Below are 14,001 nucleotides of genomic sequence, written 5' to 3'. Positions count from 1 at the left end.
CCAAACACGCATACGACCATCATTGGCACCAAGGCAGAAGCGACTCTCATCGCTGAAGACGACACGTCTCCATTCGTCCCTCCATTCACGCCTGTCGCGACACCACTGGAGGCGGGCTGCACGATGTTGGGGCGTGAGCGGAAGATGGCCTAACGGTGTGCGGGACCGTAGCCCAGCTTCATGGAGACGGTTGCGAATGGTCCTCGCCGATACCCCAGGAGCAACAGTGTCCCTAATTTGCTGGGAAGTGGCGGTGCGGTCCCCTACGGCACTGCGTAGGATCCTACGGTCTTGGCGTGCATCCGTGCGTCGCTGCGGTCCGGTCCCAGGTCGACGGGCACGTGCACCTTCCGCCGACCACTGGCGACAACATCGATGTACTGTGGAGACCTCACGCCCCGCGTGTTGAGCAATTCGGCGGTACGTCCACCCGGCCTCCCGCATGCCCACTATACGCCCTCGCTCAAAGTCCGTCAACTGCACATACGGTTCACGTCCACGCTGTCGCGGCATGCTACCAGTGTTAAAGACTGCGATGGAGCTCCGTATGCCACGGCAAACTGGCTGACACTGACGGCGGCGGTGCACAAATGCTGCGCAGCTAGCGCCATTCGACGGCCAACACCGCGGTTCCTGGTGTGTGCGCTGTGCCGTGCGTGTGATCATTGCTTGTACAGCCCTCTCGCAGTGTCAGGAGCAAGTATGGTGGGTCTGACACACCGGTGTCAATGTGTTCTTTTTTCCATTTCCAGGAGTGTAAATAGAATAAAAATTCTTTACACCGGAGTGAATACAAGCGAACAAGCATCACTGAATGAGAACACTCTGTGGCGTAAACAGTAGACGAGCACAAGCGAACGGCATTCGGTCGCATTAGGTTCTCATACGTTTGCGTTCACTGGTTGTCGGTTCCTAAGGGAACTATCAAATGAAATTCGAATCCACCTTGCTTCGCCTTAAAAATACAGAAAGCCTTCGTCTGCTAACTTGTCTACGCTTTTGTTGTTGACAATGTTGACATGAGTTGCGTGAACGATGGAGTGGTCTCAAAAGCATGTAATGTTGCTGATGGAAAACTGCAGAGATCTCAAGTGCTTCTAGGACCAAGAGATCCAGAGCATAAATGCCGAAGGCAATTAAAAATCATTCGTAGAAACTTGCCGAAGGGTTCAAAGGTCCAACTGGAGTCTTGAGAAAGGCGATTAATTCATCAAGCGATCCGTAGATTAGCAATAATATTGGGCAATGGTAATGGGGAACACATTGACGATTGGTTTCAGACAGCAAATCGATATTAGTGTTAAATCTCGTGGTTTCAGACAGCAGATCGATATTAGTGTTAAATCTCTATGTGTTAACATGGCGGATACGGACGCCAGCTGCTCAAGTCTCCTGGGCTGGCTTTGCGCTCACGTAAGGAAAACGAGGTAGCTCGGATGGATAAAAGAGGTAAAAGGAGAACAACTTGAGGATAAGCGTGCCAAATGATTATACGTTCTAAGCATGTACGCTCGCTCGTTTTATGTACTTTTGCAAATTGTTACACCTATAATTAAGATTGTATCTACGCAACATCCATTTATTTAGATCCAGTTTTACAAACAAGAAGTGTATACCTATTTATTTAAATCGCACTAAAAATTTCTTGCCTTTGCAAAAAGTTCGTGCCGGAAAAAAATCCAGTAACTCGTCGTGACCAGCTCCCGCTTTTCGATGCAATCCTATTTCTTTTCAATTCATTCCTATAATTCGGCAGCATTAAATTTAATTTCTTTACTAATTGAAGCTTATGTGGTTCCAGGTACATATCCAGCTGTATCAGGACAACTATTAATCGTGTTGATTTGTTTTCTTTTGGCGGTTACTACAATCGTTTCATATAATACACCATAAGGCTAGCAAAGCGCTATATACTTCCAGTAATTCTCAAATGAACGTGCGTTCCGCTAATTTCGAAGCCATTTCCACTTCATAACAACAAATCGCACAAAATAAACAGTTCAGCATACGAGACTGAGCCGACAAAAGATATATAATATTGTGACTCTTCAAACCTTCCCGGCTGATGTGTTGTAAATAGTCTTCACGGGTTTGCCGCCGGATCACGTTGTGCAAATTCCACAATATTTCCTCGGAGCAACTGTCCGACATCTTCAGGTGGTTCAACCTTGCTGGTGGTTATGTACGACTGACGGTATCCGCACACCGACGCCCCATACAATCTAGGCAGTTTGCTCAATAAAAATCTAATATTAGATCCGTCAATGTATTGCACAACCTTCAATCTCATCAACAGACCGTCAATAATACTACGCAATATTATTGACTGTCTTGGGGCCACTGTAAGAGACTGAACAAGCAGAAGCTCTGTATTTCTTTATTTTCTTTTTTTCAGAGAAAGCTCAATAAATTTCCCTTAAAGTAGACAAGTGCGAATATGTATCTATTATGCTGATAAATGTATACAAAGACATCATTCTCGTTGATTATGTTCATGCTTTCTATAATTACGTGGATGTTGCATCACTTGTGTTAAATTTTTAATAAATAAAACTGGATACTCTCTAACGAACTTTATAGAAGATTTCATCGGGTAGCCTGTGTGACAGGCTCTGTGTATATTTCACATCTCATTCACCGTATTTTATTGACATTTTGGAACAAAAATATCTGGACTCCCCTATATAATGCGGGATTGACCACCAGGTGTCACGAGAGGCGGAATCGCTAATATAAAAGTAGGTAGGAAGTATCGTGTTCTACATACCGTCCTCTCATTTTCTCATTCGCCCTTCACCTACCTTGCTGACTTTTAGTCGCTATAGTACACGCAGAATCCCATGGCCGGCAGATGCGCAGACGGCAGGGCACGCCTGGTGAGAGCGGTAGGGGGTGGGGGCTGCGGGCAGGCACTGTAGGGGCGATGCCAAGCGCTGGAGGCAGGGCTGTTCTAAGCTGAAGCTTACAGTGACATTTTTTTGTAAATATTAAGTGGGCCCCCACCTCGCTCACACTTGCACTGTCCATGTTAAAATCTACTTCTTTTGCCAAGACACAGCGAGGTTTATACAGTCTCATCTCTTAACATATTATGTAAACGCAGCTGTGAGAGAATTCTGAAAAAGTGGTGTGTTTATTAAGTGAGGAACTGAGGGAAAGTAAGGTCGGTGCCTTATGAAAAAAGAGCATCCTCGGTACAAAATAAACGTGTAATGTCTTCACTTATGTTGCTCAAAACCCGTAGCATTTTTCGTTTCACCCGCTATCAATAGCCCTTACAGATTAGATACTTTCATCGAAAAAGTCTGTACTTAGTGGAATAACACAGTAGATAATGAAGTTTTGCGTAATAACCATATGGCAAAATACTCTCTTCTTTGTGTGCTATTATTTGCCAAAATGATACCATTTATGAAATATGAAGAATGTTATGGATATTTCACTCTGGTTTTGTCACTGGCACAGCGTGATCGCAAATGAGTGTGCTATGTCAGAGAAATTTTCTCGAAATTGGTGACAGAGATCTCCACCCAAGTCTAAAGAAATACGCAATACGTTAGCTGAATTTATGTGCAGAAGGATGTTATGTAATACGCACCAAACGCAAAATCTTAGCAACCCCTATTTTTCATTGCAAACTTTTCGAATCTCGCAGTGTCTTACTTTCATGTAAATATCACAATAACTATGAACATTAACGAAATTACGGAAACAACGTAATTAATCTGATATACAAAGTTACAAGTAAAAGAAAAATTAAATTTTTTACCGAATAGTTTCTGCAAAATCGTTTGCGAAAGATTGCAGAGTGTACGCTTAGATTGTCATCGCCGACCAGCCGAAAGGCAGCTGACAGTGTCGGGTCCCCCCTGCCGAATGAACGAACTCTAACAATGCTTTGGACGAAAATTGGTCATTGTGCATCGGCTACCTTATCCAGCGCAGACTCTCCCTGCTGTTCCACACGACCCCACAATGCACCATTCATAGGCTATTCTCGTTATCTCTTTTTAGTTCCCTTTCGTGGAGTAAACATTTGCTTACAGACACAAGCGAATGGCATTACATCCTGGCGAACTGTCTGCGAATGCCTGTTCACTTGTGTTCGCTTCGGGGCAAAGAGTAGGAAGGACCAGACTATCTGACGATCTGCAGGACCTGACCATCAATTTGCAGGACAATGCTCAAGCACGTACAGTGCAAGTTGTTACTGATTTGTTTGACTGCTGGGCCTGCTAAGTGCTATACCACCTACTGCACTCCCTTGACTTAACCCCTCTTAAGTCCAACTCGATTTCTAAACTGAAGGGAACACTTCACGGCATTCGTTTCAGAACTGCTACAAATTCGTCGGGCAATAGACCGCGCCGTTCGAACTGTCAACACAACTGGCAATGCTAAGATATCCTACGACTTCCACATCGCTGGTAACGGGTTATACACAATGCTGGTGATTACTTTGGAGATCAGTAAAACTTTGAAACACGCATCTATTTTGTACGAGCTGTAAATAAATAACTGCCACTATTAAAGTTCCAACACTCGTATAAACATAGAATCCTCAAGACATTCATTTCAAAAAGGTAACGTACAACCGTTCGACTGCAAGAATACTAGGGGAAAGAACCATTACTTGAAACTGGAGGAACAGCGATATACCATTTTACGCTCATCGAATTTTGTAAAAATTCGTCGTTCTACAGCCGAAATCAGATGGTTGAGTACAGAAGGAAAGGGCTACAGTAGATCGGAAGGTACGTGTCGGACGAAGTCCAAAGGACGGGAGTTCAGTCCCCATATGGTAAGTGAACTTGGTCGCTTACCACGTCTTTTACCTGTGGCATTTGTTTGTGCTTGTGAAAAAAATAAATAATAATGCTATTGGGTTGAACTGCAGATCTCCCCTTGTACCTGGGTGAGTAACTTCGGTGGGCGGCGAGAGGCAAGTTATGCCACCTTCGAAAGTACCATGCCCTTTGAAACACAGCGATGTTCATACCAGCAAACTGAGGGCAGATTTTTGTAACTGCCTATTTTAAATTGATTAGTATGCGCAAATTTTCAAAGATTTGTGGTAGTTTGGAAGATTAGACTATGATAAGGCACTGTGAACGAAACAAAAGCAAATAATATATTAAGATATACATGCAGAACAGTACTGATTGATTTATGAATAAGAGCGCTGTGTAGACAATGAAACTTCTTGAGATTAATGCGCAGGGCGGGAGCGAGTGTCAGTGTCGGTTGGACGATGACGGAGAACGGTGAGGAAGGAGGGTGGGGGTGGCAGTGGGAGGTCAAACTGAAAAGGTCGCCTGCATTTATTGGAGAGAAGCTATACACGCTCCATCAACCATTTGAAAACCACTGTCGTAAGTTGCTGACAAGGACTATTAGGCGACAAGACCATATGTTATCGCAGTATTCAGCCTATGTGAAGGAAAAGACCATCTGTTGGCCTAAAAAACTTATCCTTCCACACAGCTATTCAGGCAGGAGAAACATGACGATGTATGAATCCAAAATAAAGTACTGAGAAAAGCTTCCAGCAATGAAAATTTAAATCATTTTGTAACTGAAGCTCTTTTTGCCTGCGTCTGGTTCCTAATGTATACTAATTTACAATACGAAATGCGGTTTTGCTTTGAGCGACCAAACCCCTTCTTGGTTTAATACCCAAACACTTTTCACAGAAGTTTCATCTTCGGTAGCTTCAATTATTCTCTTGGTATTATATATTAATGTTCAAGCAGCTGTCATGCAAAATCATACTTGCGAAAGCAAGTTACAATACAGATGTAAAAATTAAGTAGAGCGTGCAACCGCCTACGAAGAAAAACGAAAATGCAGAAACTGTCCAAATAACTGGTGTACAAACACAAATGGCACTTCATGTTATGTTGGGAAGTGTTTACTTTTGTAAAAGGTTTCTGGATTCCACGTGCGTAATGTATTTCCTTTTGTAAATATGTAGCTGTTTTGATACTTTTCAAAACTTCATGTTTATTCTTTACCAAATATGGTGGTGCTTTTCTCTTTCCCAATGGTAACGAAAGTACGAAGGCAGTGGTATTTTCGAATTAATCGTACATGACGTTTATAAATACCGACCGGGTACATACGAAATCTGCTTTCGTGCTGTTTCACATGAAAATTAATCTATACACAAAGGCTACACGTACATTCTTTTAAGTTTATTAACAGGCTACTACTATTCTGTATTGTGAGAGGACAAATTAATTAATTCTACATAATTACTATGTACGCTTGGACAGACGAACGCTGTAGACAATTTGCAATGTTAGTACAATGTCAACACGAGTCACGCTTTAGTAACATTCATGTCTCCCACCACCGATGAAGGCAGCTGGTTTCGGCAGTGTGGCAAATCGATAAAAATTTCCGAATACGTAAACCGCTGTAGATTAAGGTTATTACATTTGCACCAAATTTTTAACAAACGTTTACGATGGAGGTAAGCAATCACTTTTCTGTAACAGTGAGGGGAAGTGCTGTGGTCATTGAACTCTGATAAACACAAAATTCTGAATAGAAGGGTTACATATTAAGAAAACACTTCGCTTTTCTATTCGATGACGTACTAATACTTTATCGCGATGACTGGTGCTCGAATTGTGAAGTGATACATGAGAATTTATGTTCCAAGGAACTCCTTACTCTAAATGCCATTTTCTATTTAAGATATGGCACTACTTATAAAAACATGAACTTTAGAATGTTTTCATTTAATGTTCACTGCCACTATTTTTCAAGATATGGGTTAGCTGCACGTACAGTACGGCATAATTGCATACAAAATAAGAATTCGAGAATCTTTTTTTTTTTGTTTGGTTGCAATTTGATTGTTGACATCCTTGCAGTCATCAGAAGTCCGCGAAGTAACGAAAGTAGGTACTGATGTTAGGTAGCGAGAGGTAATGAGTTGAAAAACAGGCTGAAAAGGTTGATTAAATTTCGTGTCCACTACGTAGCACACTTTTTCTCAGTACTGGTAATACGCTTACCTCTGATGGTGCAGTATTGATTCAGACGGAAGTGAGCACACCCGACTGACAAGTTGCCATGGAGACGGTGGGGAAGGGGAAAAAAATCACCGATGGAACAACCAAAGAAACAAGTGCACATTCACATTATCGAATACAACAAATAAGAATTAAGTAATTTATCACAAGATTTACCTCTCTCAGCATATCACTTTGATATCGAATAATTACATCTTTGCCATTTATTTACACTCCAGTCACGTAAATCGACAACCTGATGAACAAATATTTGCGAAAAATAATACAACTGCCTTCGCCAAAAGCAGCCACACCGATCATCCTGTGGTTTACCAATACGAAAAATAAACAAGCGTACCGGTAGGTGAAGATGTGTTTACACTACACTTTAATTACTGTTCCTTAACTGGGAGAGAATGTATTATTATTTCACACTGAAGCCAACGGTTAATTCTTCAGGTGCACAAATGTAAGAGTAGAAATACCTCTATAGTTGATTCTATACCACAATATATCAACAAACGCAATCAGTAAAACGGTGACAGGCGCTGAAAATCCGTAAGAGAAATTACATCACATCCAACACATAAATCACTTTCAGTGCTTTAATTTTACCTGATCAAAAGTTAATATTCGGTTTCATTAAAGACTGAAAATCGTGTAATTTTTCGAGGTCCACCTACAAGGAATGAAACTGCAAGACAAACATGCGCATTTCTTCATTAACAACCGAAAACCACAGCCGACTTCACAGACTGAAGTTCCGTACCTCTAATACTACGGAAATAACATCTATAATTCTTTCAAGTCGCCAAGTGCACCACTAACATGCATCGTAATGAGCACTTCGTTTCTTTCTGTAATGTGAACTGAACACGAACGTCGAACAGTGTGAATGTGTTTAACAAAAACAGTGCGTCGCTGCCAACCAATTTCAGAGACATATTTTATACCCATTTCTCAAACAGGTGGAAATTATTTTGAGATACTGTTAAGTGTTCACTAAAATTTGCTGTTGTGGATTACTGTTACACTGACGATTTGTGACAGAAAGAAGTATTTGTGTCAGATCTGTGATACCATGCGAAACTGCTTAACTTTGCATTGCTATGTTCACGTGTATCATCTTTCGCTGTGATAATTTGCTTTCTCCCCATTTTTCCTTTTTTTTTAATGAGGGCTTTACATTTAATTATGTTGTGTATATAACATGAGCAAACACGTTTTGCCTCCGCTTTGAGAATGTATATGCAATTTAGAAAATAATTCTAAAATTACGTCCTATAATATAAAAGATTAAAAGGATGAATTTACATGAACACAGTAGAAATCGAATTAACACGATTCTATTGTTTCACAAAAACTGTATACTGGCAAATTAACTAGAACAATTATATTTAAGAAAATCACAGTGAGGTATTGAGAGTTAAATGTCATCTACGATAACATTGCAAATGAACCGAATGTCTCCACGTGTTTTTTTTTTTTTTTTTTTTTTTTTTTTTTATCGCGTAAGACTACGATATGCAACTGAAATGTTTTTTGAGGCACACAACCTTCGATTAAAGAATCTCCCCAACGCATTTCAGAAACACTGTCGTATTCATCATTCGCTGGTTGTTAGCTACGTCGGCAAATACATCTACACTTTGCGAAACACAGTGAATTGCATGTGAAGAGGGTACGCTCTCCTGTACCCGATATTAGGGCTTTTCCCATTCCTTTGACGTATGGAGATCGGGAAAAATGACATTAAATATTTCTGCCTGTGCTGTAATTAATATAATCTTAACCTTACAGCCCCTAAGGGAGCGATATGCAGGGGGTTGTAGTATATTCCTAAAGCCATCTGTAAAGCCTGTTCTTGAAATTTTGTTAGTAGACTTTCTTGGGAAGGATTCCATCAATCTTAAAGAGTCTGTCAGTTCAGTTCTTTCATCATTCAGTGCCACTCTCCTGTGCATCAGACAAACCTGTGACCATTCACATCAAGTGATTTGTAAGCAGTCGCCTTTGTAGACTGATTGCATTTCCATATTATTTTGCCAAGAAACTGAAGTTGACTACATGTTTTACTCACGGCTGAGTGTATGTGATCATTCCACTTCACGTCCCTTCTAAGTTTTACACCCAAGTATTTGTATGAGTTTATAGATTCCATCTGTGACTCAGTAATATTATATTCATAGGATACTGTGTTATTTCATTCTTTGAAGTGCATAACTTTACATTTTACAACATTAAAAGCAAGCTGCCAATCATCGCACCACTTTGAAATCTTATCAGTATCTGCCAATATTTGTACAACTTCATTCAGGCTATTTCTTTGTAGATAACTGCATTGTCTGCATTGCTATTAAAAATGTTCACCAGATCATTGACATACAACATGAATAGTGAGGGACCCAATGCTTCCCTGGGGCACACCCAAAGTTCCTTGTACATCTGTTGATGACTCTCCATCCAAGATACCATGCTGCATCCTGTCTACCAAGAAATCCTCAATCCAATCAAATATTTTATATGATACCCCTCTGAAAATATCATGACTGCTCATGCTTGCTGCATTCAGTAAGCATAAGAGTAAGACCAAAAGCCATTTATAGTTCTTGCTACTTCATGAGTGGCAGACATTTATCTACTAAATCTACTCCACCTTTAATAACATTATACGAGATTATAATCCCAGGCTTCATTTCTTCTCTATTGGTTTCATACATTTTCTTGCCATGGTGCACAGTACTCACTATAATTATGCTCTTGCTTTTCTTTGGTACATAATTAACTGTTGTGCTATATTCTCGAGAGCTAAAGATGCTTGTAGAAGCAGATCTGTATCTTCTGTTCATGAAGTATGGAGGACTTTCTTTCTTGTTCCTTCTTACTGTTCCAAAAATTGTTAGTTGATGGTCTTTTCAAAGTGACAGGGCTAGCTCATAGCTCATAAATCAGTTATCTACGGTTATGTTTCTTGATGGTCTGGAAATATGATAACAAAATATTTTCAAGGCATCAGCTACACAGTAATTCAGCTTACAAGGCCCATCTGGTTTCTCATTTAAATAAACTTCCAAATTTGAGGTGTAAGCTGTTCTTGCGTCAGCTTGAAAGAACTCTTTTATTTCATATTTAGCAGGTTTGAAAAGAATGTACATTCAAAAACTACATTGTCCTTGAAATTTTACAATCATTTCATCTTCAGTCAGATATTCTCCACGAGAATAGTGCGCCATGCAGTTTTTGGTGAAGAAGTCAAAGATATTTCTTATGGGAATCAATTTGTGCTCCTTTCATCTGTCGACCCTAGTCGACTTCTCAAGTCTTAGACACTGTGCTAGAAACCTGAACCTCTGTAGAGTCATTGTAGAATAGAGTATATATAATCGTGTACCATTTCTGTCCCAGAGTTATTTTAAGTTTACTGTACCAACCTTATATATTTCACCCAAATACATCAGACCAATAAAGGCTTCAGTTTCAACTCTCTCTGTCTCATGAATGAAGGACTGAGAAGAATAGTATCTAGAATTAACTGCCTTGAATGCATAGGTTAGTACATATCACTATTTCATCTGTTACTTCATCAGTGAAAAACAGTTGCTATATTTCCGTTTCTCTCTTTTTTTATCTTCACAGTTCCCCTCATAGCTGCCGTATGTGATACAATATTAGAGACCTACTTCTGATACAAGGATTAGGAATGTCTTTCATCTATTTAGTGTGACTCTCCTTAACAAAAAAATGTTTATCATTGTTCTGAGTCATATCACTGTTGTGTCCACTTTGTGCATTGTGTTCACTGTATAGTTCAAAGTCTTGAGTCTACACCTCTTTCACTTGATTCTTCACTAGCCATTTCATTTGACAGCACATAGTTACACAGATAATATGTTTCTTCTATTTTAGCCCTTTCCTGAAATAAATAAGCTGATTCAGCATTTTGATTATGTGCTAAAATCATATTTGTATTATGAAAAGAGAGATAACCATTGCTGTATGGTTCCTGTACAACAAAACAGTACTTAACCGTTTGTTACTGTTGGTTCTGGCAGATGCAAACAAGATAATATTACTTGTAAAAAGTCAACTTCAACCAACACTCAACAATCAAGTTTCACAACTGTGAAAGATAGGAAGCCATATGAAATGTGGCATGGGTTCAGTGTTCTAAGCGTAACAAAAAGTAATCACCAACATAGCTCTGGGTATGGGAGATCCAACACTAACAATAAAAGGTTAATGGGGTATTGTTATTGACGTCATTGTTCCTCCATGGTTTCCAGAAAGGTAATATTCTCAGATCATGATTTTGCAGTCTGCCCCTGGTAGCTGAGTGGTCAGCGCGACAGAATGTCAATCCTAAGGGCCTGGGTTCAATTCCCAGCTGCATCAGAGATTTTCTTGACTCAGGGACTGGGCGTTGTGTTGTCCTAATCATCACGATTTCATCCCCATCAACACGCAAGTCACCGAAGTGGCGTCAAATCGCAAGACTTGCACCCAACAAACGGTCTACCCGACGGGAGGCCCTAGTCACTCGACATCTATCTCTATATGATTTTGAAAATACATTTCGACATGTAATTTGTCTTTCTCAGTGCAATGAAGATTGTAATTCAGAGAGTAGTAAATGCATGTAGGCATAATAAGGATATACAATTGCTGCTACGTAGTCTGTGTAGTCCCCTGTTCGTAAAGTCACAGAAAACTGAAAGTGCATGTAATCTTGATTTGTGGCAGCTGTAGAATGTCTAGAAGATTTTACTTTGTGTTGACTTCAGCAGTTGTTTCAAAACTATATTACTATATTTTTCTTCAACACAAGTATTTCTTTTGACATTAGCGATCTGTTCATCTCCTCGTAATACAATGTTAAACTTTGGCAGCTAGAAGGAATTCACATAGTACTGTTAGCAAAAAATTTAAGAAGTGTCTGTGCACAAATGTACAATTTCCCTTGTATGCATAACATTCTAATACAAAGTAGCAGTTGTTTTAATATTCAATTTCCATCATTAATTTGTTAGAATGATGTTTCAAATAAAACAAATAAAAAGTCGACTCTAACCTGGAAAGTCCAGGTTGGAATATCAACAGTTATGAAAAGGACAGATTGCTACTCACCATAAAGATGACACTTTGAGTTGCAAACAGGCACTGCGAAAAGACAGTGAGACACACTAAGTCTTTGGCCCAAGCATTATCCAGAAAAAAAAAGGAAAACATTATCACATTCACATAAGCAGGCACACTTCATGCACATATGACCATTATCTCTGATTGCCTTAGCTAAAGTGGCTCGAGATAGCAGTTGTGTGCATGAAGTATGTTTTCCTTTCTTTTTTGAAGAAGGCTTTGGCCGGTAGCTTAGTGTGTAAGTCTTTTCATTGTACCTGTCTTGAACTCAACACATCATCTTTACAGTGAGTATCCGTCTGTCCGTTTAATAATTGTTGAAAAATTGACTCTTTCTGACTGTAGTTAAAGTTTGTGATAGACATTGAATGTTAAAATGAGTGAAACATGGTTATTGGTTTGTCAGTGTTTTAGCAGAGGAACAGTTATATGTGTATGATGGATAGTGTCTGTGTATGTGCGGATGGATATGTGTGTGTGTGTGCGAGTGTATACCTGTCCTTTTTTCCCCTAAGGTAAGTCTTCTGCTCCCGGGATTGGAATGACTCTTTACCCTCTCCCTTAAAACCCACATCCTTTCGTCTTTCCCTCTCCTTCCCTCTTTCCTGATGAAGCAACCGTTGGTTGCGAAAGCTTGAATTTTGTGTGTATGTTTGTGTGTCTATCAACCTGCCAGTGCTTTCGTTTGGTAAGTCACATCATCTTTGTTTTTAGATATATTTTTCCCATGTGGAATGTTTCCCTCTATTATTATTATTATTATTATTATAACGATTGTTCCCCTTTAGGAGAGCGATTGAACTTGAATTCGTAATTTCATCTTCGGATGTTTTTCTTCTTTGCTTCCCAAAACCTCCTCATCCTCTCAGAATGCTCCTTCTTCCGTTCCTCTGTCCATTTTTTACCATGCTGACACGATGTTCTTTCCCCAAACTTCACACTTGTGATTTTATGCCGGCACTCGGTGCGATCTTCGAGATTTTTTATGTTGATCTGCTGTAAATCCCTCTGGACTTCTTTCAGCCATTCTGTGCCACATTTACTCCTTGTTATAATATTGAATAATTTCTTTGCTGTTCTGGAGTCTTCCATCCTGTAGATGTCTGTATAAAATTTGGCTCTGCGCTTTCTGATTTCATCTGTTACTATGTTGATCTTTCTATAGAGTTCGTTTTGTGGTCTCTTCATCCAAATGCCATTTTTGTTGATTGGACCGTAAATCTTCCTGAGAATTTTTCTTTCCTGCTTTTCTATTTCCTTTATATATATATATATATATATATATATATATATATATATATATATATATATATATATATATGAAGCAATCTATGCAGCTGAAACAATGGTGATTGATGGTCATTCAAAAATTAAGGAAATAGAAAAGCAGGAAAGAAAAATTCTCAGGAGTCTGCTTGTGTCTGTATATGTGTGGATGGATATGTGTGTGTGTGCGAGTGTATACCTGTCCTTTTTTCCCCCTAAGGTAAGTCTTTCCGCTCCCGGGATTGGAATGACTCCTTACCCTCTCCCTTAAAACCCACTTCCTTTCGTCTTTCCCTCTCCTTCCCTCTTTCCTAATGAGGCAACAGTTTGTTGCGAAAGCTTGAATTTTGTGTGTATGTTTGTGTTTGTTTGTGTGTCTATCGACGTGCCAGCGCTTTCGTTTGGTAAGTCACATCATCTTTGTTTGTTTCCCTCTATATATATATATATATATATATATATATATATATATATATATATATATGTGTGTGTGTGTGTGTGTCTATCGACGTGCCAGCGCTTTCGTTTGGTAAGTCACATCATCTTTGTTTGTTTCCCTCTATATATATATATATAT

At 39.5% G+C, this 14,001-nt stretch overlaps 1 protein-coding gene across 1 annotated transcript in view; it reads right to left on the bottom strand.

Moving 5' to 3' along the window:
• Positions 1–7,066, bottom strand: part of LOC126252989 (uncharacterized) — a 999,773-nt gene extending 992,707 nt beyond the window's left edge. Inside the window, exon 1 of the mRNA XM_049954016.1 lies at positions 7,026–7,066. The gene's annotated coding sequence lies outside the window, so the exon portion shown is untranslated. The remainder of the gene's footprint in view (positions 1–7,025) is intronic.
• Between the last annotated feature and the right edge of the window lie 6,935 nt (positions 7,067–14,001).

Source organism: Schistocerca nitens, chromosome 4 (genome assembly GCF_023898315.1).
Source record: "Schistocerca nitens isolate TAMUIC-IGC-003100 chromosome 4, iqSchNite1.1, whole genome shotgun sequence".
Classification (NCBI taxonomy): domain Eukaryota; kingdom Metazoa; phylum Arthropoda; class Insecta; order Orthoptera; family Acrididae; genus Schistocerca; species Schistocerca nitens.
This window is presented reverse-complemented; position numbering and strand designations above follow the sequence as displayed.